This window comes from Diabrotica virgifera, chromosome 10, assembly GCF_917563875.1.
Source record: "Diabrotica virgifera virgifera chromosome 10, PGI_DIABVI_V3a".
Lineage (NCBI taxonomy): Eukaryota > Metazoa > Arthropoda > Insecta > Coleoptera > Chrysomelidae > Diabrotica > Diabrotica virgifera.
In genome coordinates this window covers 110,354,793-110,380,485 of record NC_065452.1, presented here as the reverse complement: position 1 = coordinate 110,380,485, position 25,693 = coordinate 110,354,793, and the positions used below count along the sequence as shown (strand labels likewise).

General features: G+C 33.0%; 1 protein-coding gene across 3 annotated transcripts in view; it reads right to left on the bottom strand.

The window, feature by feature from the left end:
* LOC126893316 (rhodopsin, GQ-coupled) overlaps nucleotides 1-25,693 on the bottom strand; it is a 241,914-nt gene that overhangs the window by 117,126 nt on the left and 99,095 nt on the right. The window contains exon 1 of one of the 3 annotated variants that reach the window (XM_050663358.1): nucleotides 1,800-1,887. The exons of the other annotated variants lie outside the window; for them this stretch is intronic. The gene's annotated coding sequence lies outside the window, so the exon portion shown is untranslated. Of the gene's footprint in view, nucleotides 1-1,799; nucleotides 1,888-25,693 lie in introns of those variants that run through there. 3 annotated transcript variants of the gene reach the window in all.

The following is a 25,693-nucleotide window of genomic DNA, read 5'->3' as shown; positions in this document are numbered from 1 at the left end:
TCTGCACTCTACTACCCGCTAATCGGAAAAAGCCGAATCGTTCGCCCATGCCTTGTGCGTCTGCAGTTTACGTATATGCATCCCGGTAAGGATGGATTAGTCCGATCTATTAAAGTTAAAACTTCATCCGGGGAGTATGTTAGGCCCATTACACGTGTTTCACTTCTCCCGATTGTTGATTCCAAACTCATGGAAGTTGGAATGCCATAGCCCAGGACATGATAGTCTAGTCATATTAGTAGTAGAGGTATTAAGATTCAATTTTAGTTTTTAGCATTGTTACACAGTAGTATAAGATTTAGTTTACGGTTACATTCTGATCCATCTGGGATCTGGTCCTTCGAGATTTTTTTTTGTTCTTGTTTTTTAGTTTATTAATGTATTTAGACATTTTGACAAGACATCGCCTTGTCAAGGCCGGCCAATATGTTCGAAACCCTCACAAAATATTCACAAAATTCAAAGAAGTACGTTCCTTATTTATATTATTGTACATATGCAGCATTTCCCATCTCTAGTGACGTCAAAAATATGATTCTGTCACGTAAAGCAAAAACCCAAAAACGTAAAAGTGACAACATAGAAAAAATTCATCTCCCGTAATTAGTAGATCATCTCGTTCAAGAAAGAAATTAGAAAAATAACCCCAAAAGAGACAAATATTTGTGTTTCTCTCCACATTTATAATTTAGAGGATAATTAAATAGAAGATACAAATATCCAGAGTCTCTCCCGTTAAGTATTTAGTAATCGTAAATTTGGTCATCTGATTCGTAGCAAAATTTGAGTGGAAATTCTCGTCATACCTAGGCAACTGGTATTGAGTTGGAGGTAAGGACATTATTTATATTTATGAGCTCATAATATAAAAACATATCGGTCAACGGACTATTTTAGTAACATTTATGTAAGTTTAGATACAATACCGTAGTTTTTCTCGTAGTTTTCGTTCGGACATTTTCATTAGATTTAGTTTATAAAATCTGTCATTTTTGTTTACTGTTCATAATTATTTATATTTAGGTACATATTATTTTATTTATACGTATATATCTTCTTCTTTTTCATACAGAGGAAGAATTATTTATATATGTATATATTTTTCACTTCTCTTTAATTTCATTGTTTGATTTAGAATAAATGTGTTAAATTCTTATCTTATCATAATTCATTGCTCTAAATTTATCATTTTTGGAAGCAGTCTCGCTGGTACTTTTAGTGGTATCAGCTAATTACCTTTCTCAGCGAACCAGCACTTGTAGAACCTGAGATTGGAACAATTTCATTAAAGTGGGGTCTATTTACCAGCCTCATAACTTCCCTATTATTAAGATCCGTCTTGTCGTTTTTTTTTTCAGATATTCAGTGCTTTATTGCTTCGACGAGTAAATTATTTTTTTTTTCTATAAAAATAAATGAGTGTGTAAAGAAAGTTACAATAAATCTCATATTATTATTGTAAATAAAAAATATGAAATTTTTGAGCAAAGCATTGATCCTAGGTACAATACCTACTTATATGTACTCTTTATAAACACCAGTGTCGCAGTGTCTCTATAGTTATACGTCCATTAAATATAACTCTATATAGGTATCAAAGTTTGTTTTACGATAAAGAAGCTATTGAAGATACATAATATTATACATTGATTAGGTATTAGGACTTTATTTATAATATAATATAAAGAAAATATTATTTGAAGAAAAGACTTCACTGAGTATAATAATTATAATCTAACAGAGAATGACTATAAATTTTAAACAGTTACAATTTTTGTCAATAAGTTAAAAATTCTTACCTGTCATTAAACAAAAATAAAAACACACTTACTACATTATTAATTCATTAATATAATGATTGTATGCAATCACATGGAATCTCAATATTTTACGATTTTAAATATTAGATTTGTTGTTAAAAATAAAATAGATACCTTAATCTATCTTCCTAATCTTTATCTATTAATATCGCAAAAATGATCTTATACCATAAACGACTTAATATAAACATAACAAAACAAAAGTGTTTGAGAAACGCTTGTAAGTACATAACTTTTCTTTGCATATTGGACAAGGCAATGAAGAAGTAAAAAAATCAAAACCTACCAATTTTTTGCAGTTGGATGGTCTCAATAAAATTTGTTGCCTTCATTTCGTAAGAGCGTTAGGAAATATTGGGAACTAAAGTAATAATGTCGGAATGAAAATTGCATTGGTGAACAAGAAAAATATATTTTCCAAAGTGCATTTAAAAGTGGTGAAAAATAATAAATTTTCAATTCGGAAATAATTGACGGAGCTAAGTTAAATATTACTACTTTGAATACAAATATTATAATGGCGATAGTCTCCGAGGTACATGGTACCCAGGATGGGCCGAGTCTCCTGGAGTTTTGTACAAAGGACCCCCCGCAGCTCCTTATTTAAAAGTGGTCCCGGTCAAATTTAACGAAACTTTGGGCAATGATAGTCCTCAGTGAGTAGATTAAAAAAGTCCATGGCACCTAGGTCTGAAAAACTATTATTCTCGAGCTACAGCCTTCTGAAGTTCTTAAATTCAGGTACTCGGTTTACGTTAAGTTCACTAATTCACGGTCAAGTGAATGAAAATATCTATTACTGAAAGAAGACAGACTCATTTTCTTCATGCATATTTGAGTGTTGCATACAGTGCAGTGGAATAAGTGTTGCCCCCTCCCCCTGTTAACTTGTTTATTTTAAGAGTATAAGCAAAACGCTTGGACAAATCGATTTTTAAACTAATCATAGTATATCATAGCATCAACGTTTCGAACTTTACGTGATACCTCTTCAGGTGACAGGCATAACTTTCATTTTTTTAAACGGTAAAGTACATCATGTGACACCTCATTTAACAGCTTTTAAAATACTTATTTCAAAAATGTATAATACTTTAATCATTTTTGAGATCGCAGGCCCAAAATTTCGGTCGAACTCTTTTTAAACGCATTTATTTTTTTCGAATTCTGAGAAAACTAATAAGTATTTTTGAAAAATTTAAACGCAGAATGAAAGATTAGATTATTACCGAGGGCTGACAGTCCCTTAGAATAAGCAAAAAGTTTCTTTTGAATGATATATTTGAAATTAAAATCACACTAAATTTTCTCTTTTTTCCACCACTGTGACTTATTAAAATAAACATTATAGGAGTTCTCAGGGACTTTGGACCATCGATAATACTGTAATATTTCATTCTGCGTTTAAATTTTTCAAAAATATTTATTAGTTTTTTCAGGATTCGAAAAAAATGATTGCATTTAGAAAGAATTCGACCGAAATTTTGGGCCTACGCTCTCAAACAGGATTAAAGTATACATTTTTGAACTCAGTATTTTATGAGCTTTTAAATGAGGTGTCACATGATGTACTTTCCCATTTCGAAAAATCATAGTTATGGCTGTCACCTGAAGAGGGATCGCGTAAAGTTCGAAACGTTGATGCTATAATATACTATGGTTAGTTTAAAAATCGACCTGTCCGAGCGTTTTGCTTATATTTTTAAAATAAACAAGTTAACAGGGGGGGGCAACACTTATTCCACCGCACTATATAAATTTGTAGTCAAAAATAGATGCATCGTATTTTAGTCTTCAGAAAACCTCCGAAAAGTCCTCAGAAAACTGAAGAAGTGCGATAGAAAATGTGCTGCTAGAGTGACATAACAATTATCATATTCTCATGAATGCTTCACACTTATCCAATACCAGCATAGCTGCAGTTCCACCTTATCTTTAGAAAACTACTGGACAGTGCTGGATTTAGGGGAGAGGAATAGGGGAATTCCTTCCGTAACACGGTCCAGAATTAAAGAAAAAATTGTTGAAACATGATTATTACACGTTGAAATATGTTAGCTTACATGGAAGTTATTACAGACAGACAGATTCAACCCAACTAACTCGACAGTTAAAAAAATTAAGGGAACTTATTGCACATGTTATTATCTATGTCTTGTAGTTTGAGTTTATCTATTTTATGTATTTAGGGGTTGGTGTTTTATTCGAAGTCGCTCCCTCTTCCAAGGCAAATGTTCCGCCACTGCGACTGAAGCGCCATCAGAAAATTGAGGAACAACCACAATAAGTGCTGCTAGAGCAGAACAAGACATCTCACGAATGCAGAATAGAGTGCCTCTAAAAATCATTAGATATGCCGACGAAGCAGTAGTTTTTGCAAATAGCTAACCTTAGATGATTTGCAAAGAAAAAACTCCAGCATATGAGTGGAGAAAATGGACTTTATACGGAGTATAAAGACTTAAGTAGGAGAAAATGGACTTTATACTGGAGTCTCAATACGAAAAGAAAAAAAAGTACATACATGGTATTAGGTGAACGCGAAATATTAATTACAATCTTCTATGGAAAAATCGGGTTTATGTCATGTTCGACTATCTGTACGTTAAGATTTTGCTGATTTCGGTTAGATGCATCATAATATGTCGTGTTAACTAACGACCTATCAGGATACTTCATTAGCAGTGGCGGAACATCTGCCTTGTGGGAGGTGGGCGACTTCAAATAAAACACCAGGTGGGCGACTTCCAATAAAACACCAACCCCAAAATATATAAAATAGATAAACCCAAACTACATAAAAGACATAGGTAATAACATGTGCAATAAGTTCCCTTTATTTTCCTAACTGTCGAGTTATTTGGGGTGAATTTTTCTGTCTGTAGTAGATTGCATGTAAGCTAATGTATTTCAACGTGTAATAATCATGCTTCAACAATTTTTTTCTTAATTCTGGTTACTGGAGGAATTCTCTTATTCCCCCCTAAGTCCGCCACTGTTCGGTAGTTTTCTAAAGATAAGGTGGAACTGCAGCTATACTGGTATTGGATAAGTGTGAAGTATTCATGAAAATATAATAATTGTTACGTCACTCTAGTAGCACATTTTCAGTTTTCTGAGGACTTTTCGGAGGTTTTCTGAAACCTTAAATACGATGCATGTATTTTTGACCACGAATTCATATGCAACACGCAAATATGCATAAAGAAAATGAGTCTATCTTCTTTCAGTAATAGATATTTTCATTCACTTGACCGTGAATTAGTGAACTTAACGTAAACCGAGTACCTAAATTTAAGAACTTCAGAGGGCTGTAGCTCGAGAATAATAGTTTTTTAGACCTAGGTGCCATAGACTTTTTAATCTACTCACTGAGGACTTTCATTGACCAAAGTTTCGTTAAATTTAACCGGGATCACTTTTCCATAAGGATTGCTGCGGGGTCCTTTGTACACCAGGGAAATAAGGCAAAAATATACCATGTTCGGGACACTTAAGCAGCCAGGTTGCAAATAGGTTTTTTGGGCACTATATACCTAATACATTATAAATACAAAAATGCCCGTCACAGTTTGGACGAGAAATTTAGTTATTAACAAATAAGGGTTAAAATGGGAGTTTTTTCGTTTAAATCGCTACAGGTAAAAATAGGATGTTTAAATATCTTATTTATAATATTTTTCTTTTATTAGATGAGCCAAGGTTTAAACTAGCGCTTTTTGAATTTTGGTCCGATCATTTGTTGCTTCGGAAATTGCAAAATAAAACTAAAATTTCTAAAATAAAAAATTTGCTATAACTTTTGCGAAAATGAATTTAAGATTTTTCATATTGCATGAAAAGTTAAGTCAAACAGTACGGACAACGCACAAAAAATTTTAAGACGATTCGTCAATTAGTGTAAATTTTATTCAATTTGTTTTTCTCAAAGAACTTTTTTTTCTCAATGGTATTGTTCAGAAAATAATAATGATATAGCAATTCTGTGAAAACAATATGAAAGAACAATAGTCATATTTTCAAAGCATTTAAAAAAATCAATAAAAAGTAATTTTTATCACTCAGAAAATATTTTACTAAAATATAGTCATTTTTGGCTTATAAACAATTTGAATGGCTTTGTTAATATTGACTGTAGGCTAAAACTACACTGGGATTTGAAAAACTGGTATTTCTATACAAATTTTCAAAGAAACACTTTTCGCCTAGGTTAATTACGGTCAAAGTTAGCCACTTTTTTTATTTAATTGACGGCTAATTTGTTTATACCAATTAAGCAACCTAACTTGAGCTATTTTGAAGTTGAAGATATATAGTTAATGTGTAAAAGTTTGAGTAAACTTTGAACCTCAACAGAGTGGTTAATAAAGTTTTAAAAATGGCTCCGAACGGAATTAATTCGTGGTCGGTGGAGGGGAATTAATAAAATCCGTGCACTCAAAAAATGAAATTGATTCAAACATATGCTGCGATTCATATCGGCGGAGCTTGTTGATGGATTTTGATCATAATTTTTTTAATTTGTATGTACATGTAGTCTTATAGAGTACGTTATGTACACACATCCCCAACTAACATTACAAAATGTTAGAAGGAACTCCCCTTATCACTCAGGGATATGAAAAATAGATTACGACCGATTCTAAGACCTACCGAATATACATATATAATTTCATAAAAATCGGGCAAGCGGTCTCGGAGGAGTATGGAAACTAACACTGTGCCAGGAGAATTTTATAGATGTAAATATATTATATGGCTATTAATATATATTATATATATTATATTATAATATATATTATATATTATAATATATTATATAATATATTATATAATATATATTATAATATATATTATATTATATTATATGGCTATTAACAAATAGGGGTTGGTGATAAAAGAGTGAAAATTAAGGGTTGAATATATTTTTTAATTCTACATCATATAAAATTAAGGTAAATAATTTTTTCCAAAAAAATAAAAAAAGATGTCAGGGGGGGCAGCCCCCCTTATAACTTATGGGTATAAAAAATAGATTAAAACCTCTTCTCCGTCCTATAGGATATACGTGTAAAATTTCATAAAAATCGGCCAAGCCGTTTCGGAGTAGTATGGTAACTAACACTGTTACAGGAGAATTTGACGTATATAGAAGTAACTGCGAATTAAATAATAAAAGTGGCTAACTTTGAACCTAATTAACCTAGGCAAAATTTTTTTCTAAAAATTCGTGTAAAAATACCAGCTTTTGAAATCCTAAAGTAGATTTCCTCTATATCAATATTAACAAAGCTATTCAAATTATTTATAAGCCAAAAATGACTCTATTTTGCTAAACTTTTTTCGGAGTGATAAAAACGATTTTTTAATGATTTTTTTCAACACTCTGAAAATATAACTATTCTTCTTGCATGTGGTTTCCACAGAATTGCTATGTCATTATTATTTTCTGAACAATAACATTGCGAAAAAAAGCTCTTTGCGATAAACAAATTGAATAAAATTTAAGCTAATTGACGAATCGTCTTAAAATTTTTTGTGCATTATATGGAATGTTTGACTCAACTTTTTATGCAACATGAAAGTCTTAAGACCATTTTTGCAAAAGTTATAGCACATTTTTTATTTTTGAAATTTTAGTCTTATATTGCAATTTCCGAAGCAAAAAAATGATCGGACCAAAATTCGAAAAGTGCCATTTTAAACCTTGGCTGATCTACTAAAATACGAATACTCTAAATAATATATATAATTACCCTATTTGTACCTGTAGCGATTTAAACGAAGAAACTGCCATTTTTGAACCTTATTTGTTATTAACTAAGTTTCTCGTCCGAATTGTGACGGGCATTTTTGTATTTATAATGTATTAGGTATATAGTACCCAAAAAATCCATTTTCAACCTGGCTGCTTAAGTGTCCCGACAAAAACCTTATTTCTCTGGACTATTGATACAAAATCAGTGCAAACTCTATGAATGTTAGAAACAACTCTTCTCCTTCTTCTATTTTTCTCTTTATCATTCTTCTTAAATTGAATATGTTGTCATTAGTCTGTCTTCCAGGTCTGAATGCTCCTTGTTCTTCTTCCAAATTTAGTTCTACATATTCTCTAAGTCTTTTTTCCAATTTTTTTGTGTATATTTGATTGTGTAACTTGTGAAGTTACTTGAGCTAGGCAGATTGCTCTGTAGTTGTCACAAAGAGTTTCCTCGCCCTTCTTATATATTGGTAGTATTAAATTGTTTTCCCGATGTTTTGGGATCCTTTTCTCCTTCCATGCATCTTTGCATATTGTCCTTGTATAACGGAGCAAAAAGTATGATAGTACATAGGTTTAAAGTCATTCCTTGTATCGGCATCATTTAGTTTACTGTTACCGGGACCTGACAATGCTTTGCATATTGTAAAAAAGCGAAACCGGTAGTCCGGAGTAAATAAAAATTGATTTAAATCTATTAATTTATTTCATGTATTATTATTTCACCATTTTTTATCATGTATTAAGTTTCATTAAGATATATCCAATTGCAAAAAATTGTTAGGTTTTTTGCTTTATTACCTCGTCTATGTATATCGTTATAATATCTTATTAATCAGCAACGAATCCATCTTGATTTCAGTGTAGGAGATTGCTCTTTCATCAAAATAAAGCGATCAAATACAAGCTAAAACTATACTAATTTGTTTACAATTCAGGATTAATTACAGCTCGACACAGGCTTGGCATATTTATTTCATTTTGAGGTAATTTCGAGTAAAGTTATATTCGTGTTCGACAAAATTAAGGTCTGGAAAAGCGGAAGCTAAATTGCTTTATTATCAAACCTACACTTTACTGTTGCCGCTGCATGAAACCTTAACAATATTCTAATAAGTGCCTTCAACAATGACAAATTGAACAACAATAACTCCTAAAATACCGTCAGCGTATTGATAATTCGATAATTAAAAATAAACTGAGAAAGAAATACGTTAGGTAGAAAAGCCATCACAATGTTAATCAACATTTTATGGGACCAATCCATCATATATATACTAAGGATTTCCACAGTTTTCACTGTATTTCTTCACTCAACCTTTCTCTCCAGCTCTTTCTGTCTTGCCAGTCCCCTTCCTGTAGATTTATTCTCTCCATTGCTTCATCTACTTTATCTCTGAAGAATCTTCGGGGTCTGCCTCTCTTCCTTTTTCCTATCGGACTCCACTCTGTTATTCGGTTTATCCACCGATTTTGGTCTGCTCTTCTGACATGTCGGTACCAGGTTGATCTCTTCTGTTCGATGTAGTATATTATTATGTCTGAGTTCACTTCCATTCTTCTCTTAATCTCTATGTTATTTATTCCATCTCTTCTTGTTACTCTGCAGCTTCTCCTTAGAAATTCCATCTCTGTTGCTCGTATTTTATTTTTGGTTTTCTTATTTATTGTCCAATTTTCACACCCATAAGTGAGGATACTTCTTGTCATGGTATTATATATTCTTCTTTGTGTTCTTATGCTGATGTTCTTATCCCACAGTATCGGGTTCAATTTTCGTATGCAGTCTCTTGTTTGTCCTAGTCTATTATTTATATCTTACTCAGTTGTTCCTTTGTTTGATATTATAAAACCTAAATTCTTGTACTTATCTGTTCCTCTGATTGGTTTACCTTCGTCTATTTCCAGTTGTTTTATTTCTGTATTCTCCGTTGTTAGGTGTTCAGTTTTCTTTAGGTTTATTTCCATCCCATTCTTTGTATATTTCTGTTCCAGTTTCCTCATCATAAAACTGAGGTCATCTTCGTCATGTGCGATCACTATTTGGTCGTCAGCAAAACTTAGGGTATATAGATATTCATTCCTTACTGGTATACCCATTCCTTCGCACTTTCTTTTCCATGGTTTCAGGGTCTTTTCCAGGAATATTTTGAATAGGGTAGGGGATGTGGAGCTGCCCTGTAGTAGTCCCTTTGTCGTCTTAAATGGACTGCATATACGATTACCCGTTTTGATAGCTACTGTGTTATTTTTGTAGAGTTCTTTACTGCTTTTATTAATCTTCGTGGGATTTCGATGTCTTCCATTGCTTCCCATAACTTGGTTCTAGGTATCGAGTCATACCCCTTCTTAAGATCTACAAATGCCAGATGGACGGATCTATTTTTGGCCATTCATTTTTCTATTAGTTGTTTGACCGTGTAAATGTGATCCAGGCATGCTTTCCCCGCTGTGAATCCTGTCTGGTCTTCTCCGATTTTATCCTGTATATATATATATATATATGTATATATATATATATATATATATATATATATACATATTTCTAATTTTTCCTTTATGGTCTTTCCATACAGTCTGCCTATAGATCAGGGGTGGCCAAAATGCGGCTCGCGAGCCACATGCGGCTCTTTAAAGGGTTACTGGTGGCTCTTGATGTAACCGAGTTCCTTTTCAATTTTGTGTTATTATTTAAAAAAATTATTATAGTTCCTTATGTGTTTCCGAATGTCTTTTAAATCACTGACAACTAATATGAAAGAACAAAAATGCAACTTTGTAACCAATTCCATTTACATCCAAGCTAAAAATGATATGACACATCGAATACTGCGCGAACGAACATTAAGAGTGGCACGACATAAAAGTCAGAAATCAACTACTGACTCCAGACCGATTTGTATAACTCCTGCTACGGATATAATTTGTAATTTTGATTACACATTTTAAGCATTTTACTCGACTTAAACAAATTTGTTACAATATTAAATTAGAAAAACGTAACCAGTATATAAAAAAGCCAGAAGGATTGACCGAACTCCAAAATAGATTTTAAGACTTAAAATGTGATAATTCGTCTCTTCTTTTTTTTTCTGAATTCATTTGAAATGAACATACATAGTTCATAAGGTGAATTTTTATTGCCAATATATGACCCAAACAACACCTGGAAAATTTAGATTAATAGAGACGTAAGAAGATCAAGCTCGAAAATAAAACATATATAAGTCAACTCCGATTGCCGAATTTTGGTGTACCAGAATCGAAGTACCCTAAATTAAAAAAGGTTGCTTGTCGAATTATTTCCATATTAGGAACAACGTACTTGTGTGGACCATTTTATTCCCTTTTAAAAGTCGTGAAATCCTAACACCTATCAGTATTAAGTAAACAGCATTTGAAAGAATTACTGAGAAGTGTTGTCACAAATTACTCACCAAACTTTAAAGAATTATCAAAAGAAGGAAAACAAAAAATGTAATCACTCTATGCAGCCGTGAGGTATGGCCACTGAAACAAAGAACACTAGCAAAGCTGAGAGCAACGGAAATGATTTTTTGGAGAAGAGCTGCAGGAAGATCTAGAAGAGAAAGGATTACCAACGAACACACTAGAGAAATAATGGGAATCAAACGAACAATCACCGATGACTTATCGACAAAAGAACTTATCTGATTCGGACATATACAAACACAAAGAATGGATGAACAACGAATACCAAAGGAAATACTAAAGTGGCAACCAGAAGGAAATAGAAAAGGAGGTAGAACGAGAAAAAGTTGGAGAGAAGGAATAGACAAAGACCTGAGAGAAATAAACATAGAATAGGACCTAAGGAACAATCGGACGAAGTGGCAATTGGAAAACGGCGGAGAACGAGGACTATGGCGTATAAACCGATATGTAGTAGTACTAAAATGAACTGATGATGTGACAGTGAAAGGCAGTTTATATTTCGATTCATATTAGAAGTGACCAATCATCCTCTTACGTACCCTCTTATGGATTTTCAGAGAGGCTCTATGGTCTACTATAAACTGTCTCTTATTTTCATTTTCTATTAGTTTTACTCTTATCTGAGTACAAGACTTCACCAAGATTCGATGGAATTTGTACCTAGATAAATAGACAGGTTTTGCAACGCGAATATGTTCATTTCTCAACAAAAAAAAACACGTTTTTAGACTTTTTTTCGCAGATAACTCAAAAAGTAAGTATTTTTCCAAAAAAAAAATTTTTCTTGGCAAAAATATAGATTATAAAAAAGTGTAAAAGATGGTGTATGTGTGAGGTCGGTAGACCCAGTACAAGCGGAATTGTAGCTAATGAACAACAGGTTAATTTTCGTCAAATTCCAAATCGAATATTTCAACAAAAAATAAACAAAAAATGAAGCACTTTTTAAGGAAAACTCATTACAACTTAAAAAAATCTTTATTTTTGGGTTTTAAAAAAGTATCTAGTATCAAAAATAAGCAAATTAGGCTAAAAATAAAGTTGGTCTCTTTTTATGGAAAAAAAATTGAGAAAATCACCCCCTAATTAGCATCTCAAATGAAATCATTACCGCTTCACAAGTTGAATTACTTATGTTGTATTTATATGATCTGTAAGTTTCGTCGGTTCAAAGTGCTTATTTTTGAAAGGGCTGTAGTTGAAAAAGCTTGAACGAGTCACTAGTCACATCTTTGTCTTCAAAATCAAAATCTATACACATTTTTGTCTTTGTCTTACAGAAAAACCAAAAACAATAATATTCAGAAAGCAAATCCTACATGTTTTTACTCTTTGAGATTTTTGGTATCACTAACAATTTTTAAGTAACCTGGAAAAAAAGCATTTTTTTCAAAATTAAAAATTAAAAAAATTTACTTTAAAACCAGATATTTTCAAAAATAAGCACTTTTGAGCCGATGAAACTTATAGATCATATTATTATAAATGCAACATAATTAAAGCAACTTGTGAAGCGGTAATGATTAATTTCATTTGAGAGGCTAATTAGGAGGTGATTTTCCCGATTTTTTTACCAAAAAAAAGGACCAACTATATTTTGAGCGTTACTCGCTTATTTTTGATACTAGATACTTTTTTAAAAAACAAGAATAAACTTTTTATTTTAAGTTTAGAAAAGTTGTAATGATTTTTCCTCAAAAAGTGCTTCATTTTTTGGTTATTTTATGCAGAAATATTAGAATTGGAATTTGACGAATATGAACCTGTTATTCATTAGCTACAACTCAGCTTCTACTGGGTCTAGAGACCTCACACATAAACCAGTTTTTTCACTTTTTTATAGTCTATATTTTTAATGAGAAAATTTTTTTTGAACAAATACTTACTTTTTGAGTTATTTACGGAAAACCGTCTAAAAACGTGGTTTTTTTGTTGAAAAATCAACATATCCACTCGCAAATAACTCGAAAAGTATTGAGTTAGTGAAAAATCTCTATAGAACGAAAGTTGCTTAGAATGAATCAGTTTGTCTACTTCCGGACTTATTTTAAAGGTATCTTTCTTCACCCCCGAAAAGGGGTGAAACTCACCCCCAGGGTAAAAGCACACATCGGCACAATATCACTTTTTTTGTTTGACATGTTAGTTACGTGTATGCCAAATTTAATGTTAATCCAAGTGTTTTTTTAATCTAGAACAAAAACCGTGAGTAAACGTACTATAAACAGTTATTTTTGCAATAATTTATTAAAAACAAAGTCGGAACGTGGTAAGATTTAAGCTATCACGATTAGTGGTAATCGACTTAGCGTATAAATATACTATGAAAATGACTACAAACTTGCTGTAGCGAACAAACAATTATTTCGTTAACAAAATAAGAACCCCCGTGTTGAGCTGCCCCCCCCCCACTTGCCAAAATTAAAAAACAAATAGCCCTGATTTATGAGCTATTTATGAGCTTTCATATTCCGCAAACTAAAAATTTTGAGCTCGTTCCACTGAGCAGGAATTTAATAATTTATTGGGGGGGGGGGGCTGAGTCAGCCCCCCCCCCCACTACTTAAAAATAGGAATATTGAATCGGTTTTTGCGGCAGAATTACGAGCTATTTATGAGCTCTTGAAATTATATAGTTTCGATTTTTGAGCTCATCCCCTTCACCCCCAAACAACCCTTTAATTTATTTAACTTAAGAGAAAAATGCTGAGAAAACTTAAAATATATCGTATTGCCGATATAATTCCTATAGCGTATATACTCTAAGAATAAACTATTAAATCACGTGCATTTCGATTATTGAGCTACAACCCCTTCGCAAGAAAACCACCCTATCTTCCCGGCTTAAGAGAAAGTTGTACTTAAAATGCATTAAATTAATTATTTGGCGACTACATATCATTTAATAATTTATAAGGTTCCAAATTACGCGCATTTAAATCAGTAAATTGCAATTTATTTTGTATAGTGCAGTCACTGAAAGTAAAAATCAACGATTACCTTCAATTTCGGTGAACCTTCATCGATTTTCACGAAAATTGGTCTGTGGTTAGATGATACCTCAAGAAACAAAGGTGACATGGTACCACCTTGCGCCTTTACCCTGAGGGTGGATACCGCCCCTTCTCGGGGGTGGAAATTATTTTATAAAAAATAACTGCACAAATCTATAAAAGAACAAATTATTAGCAAAATTTATTATATAAAGTTATTAAAATAAGTCAATACTTTTTAAGTTATTAAAGATCAAAAATTTTAATTATTCGTGAAAAAAATGCATGTTTTGAAGCGGTTTTTCGTAAATCACTGAAAAACTGTAAGTTTTTACAAAAAAGTTAGTAGTACTTTTATTCGTATAGCTTATATTCTAAGAATAAACTCTTAAATCACGCGCCTTTCGATTATTGGGCTCCAAACCCCTTCGCAAGAAAACCATCCCATATTCCAGGCTTAAGAGAGAGTTGTACTTAAAATAATTTAAATAAATTATTTGGCGACTAGATATCGTTTAATAATTTATGAGCTCGCAAAATATACGCATCTCAATTATTTAATTGCCATTTTCTTTCTATAGTGCAGTCACTGAAGGTAAAAATCAACTATGACCTTCGATTTCGGTAAATCTCCATTCATTTTCACGAAAATTGGTGAGCGGATTTTGATGCTATCGACTTTTTCTGGAGCTCATTTTTGATAGGTATTTCTAAGTACTCTGACAAGTATTTAGTACCTAAGTGTTATAAAATGCATCTCTTTCCCGTTATTTAAGCTTGAATCCTTAGATTTGAATAGTCGCAGAAACAATATACATTTAATTACCAATAACTTACTTTAAATTAACATTAAAGAGTTTTTCAAGTAAGCAATTTATTATATTTTTTATTAGCTTCAATTTTAGTGATGAAATTTTTTTTGTAAAAACTTACAGTTTTTGAGTTATTTATGAAAAATCGCTTTAAAGCATGCATTTTCTTTCACAAAAATTAAAATATTTGATCTTTAATAACTCAAAAAGTATTGATTTATTTTAATCACATTATATAACAAATTTTGCTTACATTTGTCCCTCTCTCGATTTGTGAGGTTATTTTTAATAAAGTAATTTTCACCTCCGGGAAGGTGTGACATATACCCCAGGTTAAAACCCCAAGTTGTTATTGTTAATTCGTGAAAATGAATGGAGATTTACCGAAATCGAAGGTCATAGTTGATTTTTACCTTCAGTGACTGCACTATAGAAAGAAAATGGCAATTCAATAATTGAGATGCGTATATTTTGCAAGCTCATAAATTATTAAACGATATGTAGTCGCCAAATAATTTATTTAAATTATTTTAAGTACAACTCTCTCTTAAGCCGGGAATATGGGATGGTTTTCTTACGAAGGGGTTGTAGCTCTATAATCGAAAGGCGCGTGATTTAAGAGTTTATTCTTAGAATATAAGCTATACGAATTAAACTACTATTAACTTTTTTGTAAAAACTTACAGTTTTTCAGTGATTTACGAAAAACCGCTTCATAACATGCATTTTTTTCATGAATAATTAAAATCTTTGATCTTTAATAACTTAAAAAGTATTGACTTATTTTATTAACTTTATATAATAAATTTTGCTTTTAATTTGTTCTTTTATTGATTTGTGCAGTTATTTTTAATAAAATAATTTTCACCCCCGAGAAGGGGCGGTATCCACCCTCAGGGTAAAGGCGCAAGGTGGTACCATATCACCTTTGTTTCTTGACGTATCCTCTAACCACTGACCACTTTTCGTGAAAATCGATGAAGGTTCACCGAAATTGAAGGTAATCGTTGATTTTTACCTTCAGTGACTGCTCTATACAAAATAAATTGCAATTTACTGATCTAAATGCGCATAATTTGGAAGCTTATAAATTATTCAATGATATGTAGTCGCCAAATAATTAGTTTAATGCATTTTAAGTACAACTTTTCCTTAAGCCGGGAAGATAGGGTGGTTTTCTTGCGAAGGGGTTGTAGATCAATAATCGAAATGCCCGTGATTTAATAGTTTATTCTTAGAGTATATAAGCTATAGGAATTATATCCGCAATACGATATATTTTAAGTTTTCTCAGCATTTTTCTCTTAAGTTAAATCAATTAAAGGGTTGTTTGGGGGTGAAGGGGATGAGCTCAAAAATCTAAACTATATAATTTCAAGAGCTCATAAATAGCTCGTAATTCTGCCGCAAAAACCGATTCAATATTCCTATTTTTAAGTAGTGGGGGGGGGGGCTGACTAAAGTATCAAATTCCTGCTCAGTGGAACGAGCTCAAAATTTTTAGTTTGCGGAATATGGGAGCTCATACATAGCTCATAAATCAGGGCTATTTGTTTTTTGATTTTTGCAAGTGGGGGAGGGGGCAGCTCAACACGGGTAATAAGAACATTGTTTGAATAATCGCGACTAGTCGCATTCGATTCAGCGGCCAAAATACATCAGAAAAGAACTTACCACTATCAATTTTTTACAGGGCTTCTAATAATACCTGGAAAATGGTACACGACAATTAGACCGAAATCATTAGGCCGAAAGCAGTAGACCGAACTCATTGGACCGAAAAGTACTTTACCGAAACCTCACTAGACCGAACAGCATTAGACCGAAATGGTACATACATTAAAACAGATGACAGTAAATTATGCTAAGATTTTGTATATCTGTCTTTTTGTTTATTGTATTTTTTTGTATTATTTTATAAATAGACTGTGTAAATTTTTACTTTTTACAGTCTGATATGAAATAACTTTCATCCAAACAAATTAGTGAAGGTAAAAATAAATTAAGGGTAGAGTGACGTTAACACCATTTTTACTGTTTCTAATAACCATCCAAATAACATTTAGTTGTAATTACATTTAATTACATTAACATTTAGTGTTGTACATAATAAATAATAAAAAATATGAAAAAAAAAATTTAAGAAACGCTTTTCTTTAGTTACGAGTGACTAAAATTAAAAATATTATAAAAAATCAACTAAAAAGCAAAACATAAAAAATAATGAAAAAATCTAACACATCCGTCAAAGAAAAGCGTGGCGCGTGTTCATCAAATAAACGGTTTTCGCCCCACGCTTTTCTTTAACGAATGTGTTAAATTTTTCATTTTTTTTATGTTTTGCTTTTTAGTTGATTTTTTATAACATTTTTAATTTTAGTCACTCGTAACTAAAGAAAAGCGTTTCTTAAAAAAATTTTTTTCATATTTTTTTATTTTTTACTTTTTAGTCTTATACTTTTTAAACATTAAAATATATCGTCATGTTTGTTAAAATATGTATAAAACATATGATGTACTAACATGAAAAGTAGTCGGAATCGGCAAAAAATTTGGGACTTTATTGTTTATTAATGAAGCATAACGTAAACAATTAACGTAAAAAGTGAAATTATGTATTGTTCATATCATTAGCTATACAATCCGTAAAAGTTTTAAGTTTTTACATTGTAAAAAACAAGAGAATTTAAGCGTTTTCCATTAAAATCTTTTTTTTTTTTTCTATTTAAACAATTAATAAACATGAAAAGATTTTTTTTATTGACTATTCGTGTATTGTTCCCGCGAATGCATATCTCTGCAAATTTTCGTTCATTTGCATTGAAGAAAAGGCAGTCAAATTAACGTCTAAAAATTTGACGCAAACTATTGAACTAAATAAAAGCATTTAAAATATAAACCAAAAACAAATAAAAACAAAAAAATTACCAAAAAACAAAGCAAAAAAAACAACCTCTAAACTCGCCAGTACTTTGTGCTGCCAGCCCTATGCCTGGATAAAGGGTTAAGGGAAGTTGATGTTACCCTTGGTCAGATTACAATTCTATTTGAACACCCTGTATTATGTACCTAATACTTTTCGGTCTCCTACTGTTCGGTCTAGTGAGGTTTCGGTAAAGTGCTTTTCAGTCTAATGAGTTCGGTCTACTGCTTTCGGTCTAATGATTTCGGTCTCTTTACAGTAAACCCTGGAAAATACCTAATTTTACCATAATTTGTTAATAACAATTTAACGGGTAATATATGGGCTTCCAGACCACTTCCAATGGATTCAGCGACCCAAAAAACCTATCGTACCACTATCAAATCACGGCGAGCTTGAATTTCCCACGGGATCCCTTATGCTGCAACTAGACTAAGATGCGCGAGATATGCTCCGGTCCACAGCTCTTTTCCAGGTCCAGTTTTTCCCTAGTTGATATACTGTCATGTTTATAACGAGCCAATTCAAGTCGCCATCGTTGTATTTTTTAAATTTTGATCTTGATGTTGAACATAATGTTACAAATTTTGATCAGTGATGAGTGTGAAAACCTTCCCTTTTTTACTTTTTTAGAGATTCAACGATAGCGTATGCTCCTTTCTCTCCAGCAGAACGGTTTAACTTGCTAGAGGTATGTGATATTGAGAAAAAAGCAACGGGTCAGGAATCCTGACTCAAGGTAGCAGCAATCGAGTGTTCTGAACCATCATTTTCACCAGTTGTTTCAACAACAAATAGCATATTTTCGTCGATAGCGTAAACGGACGACTTTGCGACACTAGATTTAAGATTTTCAAAACATGACAAAGCAGTTCCGTTCAATGGAAATTGTTGACATAAGCTATAATGAATAATGGTCAAACATACATAATACCCTTGGAGAGATAGTGTCATTTGGTGGAAGCATTTTAACAAAAGTTGTAGTCTGCTACAATTATACTCTCTGACATGATCTGGTCCTACAATATAACCAAGTAAGTTTATTACTGTCTGATTGAATTTGCTCCTTGTTTTGTTTATAGCCAATTCATATCTCCAGGTAGTTTTCAGAAGAAAGTTCTCAAGATTGTTCTAATGTTTTGCCTCCGTCTTACCACAAACAGTTAGGTCATTAAGGTAGGGGTATGTCCCTTCGAGGTTTTCTGTGCGTATGAGCCAGTCGATTATTCTTTGGAGACTATCTACATCATTGTAACACCAAACAGAATACGACGAAATTGGTTCAGTTTCTTAGCGGCTTTAAAGGCTTTGTACAGCTTTTTATATGGAAGTATAGGTAGTATGCACTTTGGAAGTCGATTGAACCAAAGACAATAAATTGTGATAGGTACTTTAGACACCATTTCTTCGATATTCGGTAGTGGATAGGCATTAAGTTGAATGAATCGATTAACTGTCTAATAATAATCAATGGCAAGATGTGAGGTTCATGTGAGTTTCGTTTTTGGTGAAGAGTTGCGCTCTTTAAGGGGATTGACTCTCTTCAATAATGCCGTCGTTTAAAAACTTCATCACCTCATATTTAATAAAAATCTGATCCTCGGCACTATGACTGCGTGATTTTACAGCGATATGTTTACAGTTCGAAATCAGGTTACAAAAGAAACTGCAGGAACTCAGGCTTCCACTACACTGCATACCTTGAATAACAAGGTTCTGCAACTGCTTTCGTGGGGTATGTCAAATTTAAGTATTATAAACTGCTCGTCAAAAGTTAGGGATATAGAAAATTCGGCTGAGTTTTTATAGTAGATTTTTTCGTCAACAAATTAACGGATTCCGCTAATTTTTTTTATTATTTTAGACTTTTCTTTAGTATTTACACAGTTATGCAAAGGTTTACTCAAACTTTTTTTTTGTACTTATACCGGGTGGAAGAAAAAAAATGTTTTTCTTATGTTAAGTTTGAGACGCCCTGTAGGGAGGACGAGGTACAAATGGGAGTATATATTGAAATCGTATTGTAGTCTTATGTTTTATGAACATTTTGTTTTTTGAATGTCCCTGATATCTTTAGAAATGAAAAAAATATACTGTTTTTTAATTTAACATGTGTTTTAACTGAAACAAAAGTTTGAGACACCTTGTAGGGAGGAAAAGGCACAAAGGTGAGTATACCTCGATATTTTGTTGTAGTCTCATATTTTTTAAATATTTTTTTAATTTCTCTGATATCTTTAATAACAAAGAAACTAGACGATATTACTCTTTAATATGTGTTTTAACTGACGACATGCGTCACATCACACATGTGAAACATAGAAAAACATATTAAAGAGTAATACCGTCTAGTTTCTTTGTTATTAAAGATATCAGAAAAATTAAAAAATTAAATATTCAAAAAATATGAGACTACAACATAATATCGGGGTATACTCACCTTTGTGCCTTTTTCTCCCTACAAGGTGTCTCGAACTTTTGTTTCGGTTAAAACACATGTTAAATTACAAAACCTTAAATTACTTAGGGGTAGAGGGGGCTCCTTAGCTGTGGTGAAAGCAACCTCTCTAAGAGAAGGAACTCTGAAATCAAACCCTGGTCCTCCAAGGTGGGGGTTAAGGCATCGGGCTAACTCCTCGGTACTTGTAAAAAAAATGACTGAAGTGGGGTAGAGAGGACTCGTTAGCTGTGGAGAAAGCAACCTCTCTAAGAGAAGGAACTCTGAAATCAAACCCTGGTCCTCCAAGTTGGGGGTTAAGGCATCGGGCTAACTCCTCGATACTTGTAAAAACAAGCAAATGTTAAACGACCCAATAATCAGACTCGGATGAATGGACGGATCACTCGGCAACGAAAAAAGCGACGAAAAAGGACTATGAATTTTGGAACATGGAACGTTCAAAGCCTCTCAAATAAAATGGATGAAGTTATATTAGAGCTAAAATACATGAAAATGGACATCGCAGTGGTGACAGAAACTAAGAGGAAAGGCCAAGGATCACAGAAATTGGGCTACTATGATCATTTTTATAGTTCCAAAACACATAAGAGCTCAACAAGGAATATCGATCTTCATACGCAGAACATTAAGAAAGCACATAACATCGTGGGAAGGAATAAATGAAAGAATGATAAAGGTCAATATGAACATATATGGCTATAGAATAACTATTTTGGGAGTATATGGTGTAAACGAGGACGCACTGGTAGCTAACAAAGATGAGTTCTATGAACAGCTCAACGATGAAATCGTCAAAATAGGAAATGCCAGAGAAATTATATTATTAGGAGACCTAAATGGCAGAACAGGCAATAAAAAACAGGATGACGTAGTAGGCAGATACGGCGAGGAAGTACTCAACAATAATGGAACAAGAATAATTAACATCTGTAAACAGAATAATTTAAGAATTATGAACGGCTTCTTCCAGCATAGATGCATTCATAAATATACTCGGACCCAACCTACTATGAACCAGAAAAGTATAATTGATTATCTTTTGATAAAACAACGGAGTCGAATGAAAATTAACGATGTAAGGGTTTATAGAGGAGCAACATGCGGCAGTGACCATCATCTTCTAAAAGCGGAAGTACTGTTCTCCGGAATGAAATCTCAAAAAAATCTAAATCCACGAGAACAAGGAGGAAACAAATTGGCACCAAAAAAGAAATACAACCTAGAAAGCTTACAACAAACAAGCATAAGAACGTTATACGAAAAGCGACTGGACGAGAAACTGAAAGGACAATATACATTTATAAATACGGAACATCTTCATACACATATAACACAATGTATACACGAAGCTGCATATGAGGCATTGGGGGAGTACAAAGACAACATAAGAAATAAACCATACTGGTGGGACTTAGAAATAGCCACCGAAATAGACGATAAGAGAGAAAAGTACCGGAAATATATGAGTACACAGAAAGATTCCGATAAGGTTTTATACAAAGAAGCACAAGCAAGAGTGCGGAAAAAAATCACACAGAAGAAAAACGAAACGTGGACAAACAAATGCAATCAACTTAACGCCTATATAGGGGGGACAAGAAACACAGAGAGCTGGAAATTCCTTAAAACGTTGAGAACAGATACCAAAAGGGATATAATAACACCGATTACTCTGGAAAAGTGGGATGGCTATTTCAAGCAGTTACTAGTAGAAAATAGAGAAGATTTTATTAAAAACGAAGATCACGAAAGTTTCAATGTAATTGTCAGTGGCTCACCGATTCGGTTAAGACTGGAAGAAGTATGAAATGCATGCAAATCCCTAAAAAATAGAAAAGCGTCAGGGCCTGGCAACATAGCACCAGAACTGCTCAAATACGGTAGCAACACCCTGTATGAATACCTAAGAGATCTATTTAATAGATGTATGAATGGCGAAGTCATACCAAAAGAATGGCAATTGTCTGTAATTTCTACAATACACAAGAAAGGCAGTAAAAATATATGCGATAATTACCGGGGAATATCTGTCACAAGCACCATCAGCAGAGTTTACGGAAAAATTATCAAAAATAAAATAGAAGAAGAATACAAGGACTTAGAGGCCGAAGAGCAAGCCGGTTTCCGCGCTGGCAGATCCACCACTGACCACCTATATTGTGTAACACAGTTAATAGACAAACAAATAGCCTACAATCAAGAACTGCATTTAGTGTACATAGACTTAAAAAAAGCATACGATACTGTACCACAAAGTAAACTTTGGGAAGCCCTCGAAAAAACTAACATCAGTCTGAACCTCATTAAAGCTGTAAAAAATCTATACCAACATAATATAGCAAAAGTTAAGCTAGGCAAGGAAATCTCGTCAGGATTTGAAGTGAATAAGGGTCTTAAACAGGGCTGCTGTCTATCGCCGACACTATTTAAAATATATTTAGAGCAAGTTTTGAAATCCTGGAAAAGGAAATGTAAGAATATGGGTATACCGCTAAATGATGATAACATGCTATACACTCTATGTTTTGCGGATGATCAGATTCTTATGGCCCAGGATTATCACGATATTGAATATATGACCCGAAAAATCATAGAAGAGTACCGGAACTGGGGTTTAGAAGTGAATACCAAGAAAACGGAATATATGTGCGTTGGAGGTATACAGCAGGATCTAGCGTTGGAAAATGAAATAACTATTAATCACTGTCAGGAATATAAATACTTGGGTCTTACAATTACACAAGATGGAACGTTGGACAAGAATATCCAGGAAAGGTGCACACAAGGAAGGAAAGCTATCGCATTATTGAACAAAATCCTATGGGACCAAAGTATCTCCAAAGAAAATAAACGTAACATCTATAACAGCATTGTTAAGAGCATTATAACATACAGCAGCGAAGTTTGGCCACTTAAAGAAAAATCCGAAAATATGCTCAGAACAACTGAAATGGACTTCTGGAGAAGATCTGCTGGTATATCAAGAATACAAAAAATCAGAAATACAAGAATATTGGAGATAATGGATGTAAAGCATACAATAATGGACGATATAAAAACAAAGCAACTAAGATGGTTTGGCCACGTACAACGTATGGAAGAAGACAGATTACCCAAGCAAGTGCTACGATGGGCACCAAAAGGACGGCGGAAGAGAGGAAGACCTAGGAAAAGCTGGATAGAAGGAATCCATAGGGAAATCGGAGAAAGAGGCTTGAACGAAGACATGTGCTACGATCGAGAGCAATGGCGATTGGGAATCGGAAGACGTCGTAGAACGTTATAAACCGATTATATATATATATATATAAATTACAAAACCGTCTATTTTTTTTGTTTCTAAAGATATCAGGGACATTTAAACAACAGCATATTCACAAAACATAAGACTCCAATATTATTCTGATGTATACTCACATTTGTACCTCGCTGTCCCTACAGGGTGTCTCAAATTTAACACAAGAAAAACATTTTTTCTTCCACCCGGTATAAGTACAAAAAATAAGTTTGAGTAAACCTTTGCACAACTATGTAAATACTAAAGAAAAGGCTAAAATAAAAAAAATAGCGGCATCCGTCTGTTCGCGAAAAAATCAACTATGAAAATCAGCATAATTTTCTATATCCCTAACTTTTGACGAGCAGTTTATTTATATAGGATTGTGCCACAATTATTGATGTAATAAAAATTACATTTTTAATTAATTAAAGTTTGTAGTTTCAATTTCCAATCTGGAAATCGTTTTCAAAAAAGATTATTCCTAAAATTCTGGGCAAGATACAATCTTCAGACACTCAAAATTTTTTAAACTATTTACGCTAAATATTTATTTTTGTTTTCCTGAGAAATTCAATTACTAGATCATAACTGATTAATTCTGGACTTGAGTGGTTAGATAAACCATCATGAGAAATTATCATATCGGCGCAGAGATTTTTAACTACATATAAATAAGTTAAAATCAACTTTTCCAAAACACAATACATGATCTATCTTGATCTAGATAAAAATATCTCAACTAATGGTACGCAAATTGAATAAGTGTACACCACCTACCTGTAAATATCTGGACCGGCAGATTAAATTAGGAAGAAACTATCAAACAACTATCAACAACGGAAAACTGAGAGAAGTCTTTAGATCAGGGGTCACCAATTGGCGGACCGCTGTCCGCATCCGGACCGTAGGCTAGTTTTGTGCGGAACCGCAATTAAATTCAGAATATAGTGCTTTGCAATTTTGAAAATGTTTGGCCATGAATTTGTGTACTATGTTTGGCTCAACTTATGTGTGCAAAGCCGCTTTTTCAAGAAAGAACTTTATTAAAAATCGGTACGGATCTCAGCTAACATATGAATATCTCAACTCCCTAATGAGAATCAGTTGCACTAAACTCATTCCAAACTTCAGACAGGTTGTACATTTTTTACATTTTTTTACATAGGAAACAATTTTTTTGAAACAAATTCAAAATTACCTTCTTGCTCCGAAAAATGAATTTTTAGGTTTTTTGGAAAAATGTAATTTTAACCAAAAAAAGGTCTCATGATATTTTTCTCAACAGTTGATATTTTTCGAATTATAAGGGATTTAAAATCTGAAAAATGAGAAAATAAGCGTAATTATTTTCGAGGCTTGAAAACTCAATGTAAATCATTAGTGTTCAGGTTGACAAGTGCCTAAATTGAAGCTTATACATTGAATTTCAAGATTATTACGAGTATTCGGGGTTTACTTCAATATAGACCTTTGTTTTTTAATTGTTAATAGTCGCGCATCGCAAACAGGTGTTATCATGGTCTATCAAAGTACTTATCTAACAAACGTCTGTCTCAAAAAACTCGTATAAGGCTGTATAGAACATTGATAGTCCCCGTTCTCACATATGGTTCAGAGGCATGGACGCTAACTAAAACAGATGAATCCGCTCTATCAATTTTTGAAAGAAAGGTACTAGGCAAGATATTCGGAGCGGTTTGTGAGAACGGAATGTGGAGGCGTAGATATAACTTTGAACTGCAGAATATCTACAAGCAAACGTTTGGTGGAAAAGATATTATCACTATAATTAAGCGAAATCGCCTGCAGTGGGCAGGACATGTAGCCCGAGCCCCTGAATCGAACATGATAAAAAGGATTCTAACAGCTCAACCCGTGGGAATGAGAAGACGGGGTAGACCAAAGTTGAGGTGGATGGACAGGGTAACACAAGATGCCGAGAAGATCGGAGTCGGCAACTGGAAAGTGCATGCAAGGGACAGAACACAATGGCGTAGAACGCTTGAGAAGGTCGAGGCCCTCTAAGGGCTGTAGCACCATGATGATGATGATGAAGTCGCGCGTCGCACTTTATGGTGCGTCTCTGTTGCACGTATACATATATGCACTTATGTTAAAAATTCTCAATAAATACTTGACATTTATTAAAATTTTATAATAACATATTTTTTTAAAATAATATATTGA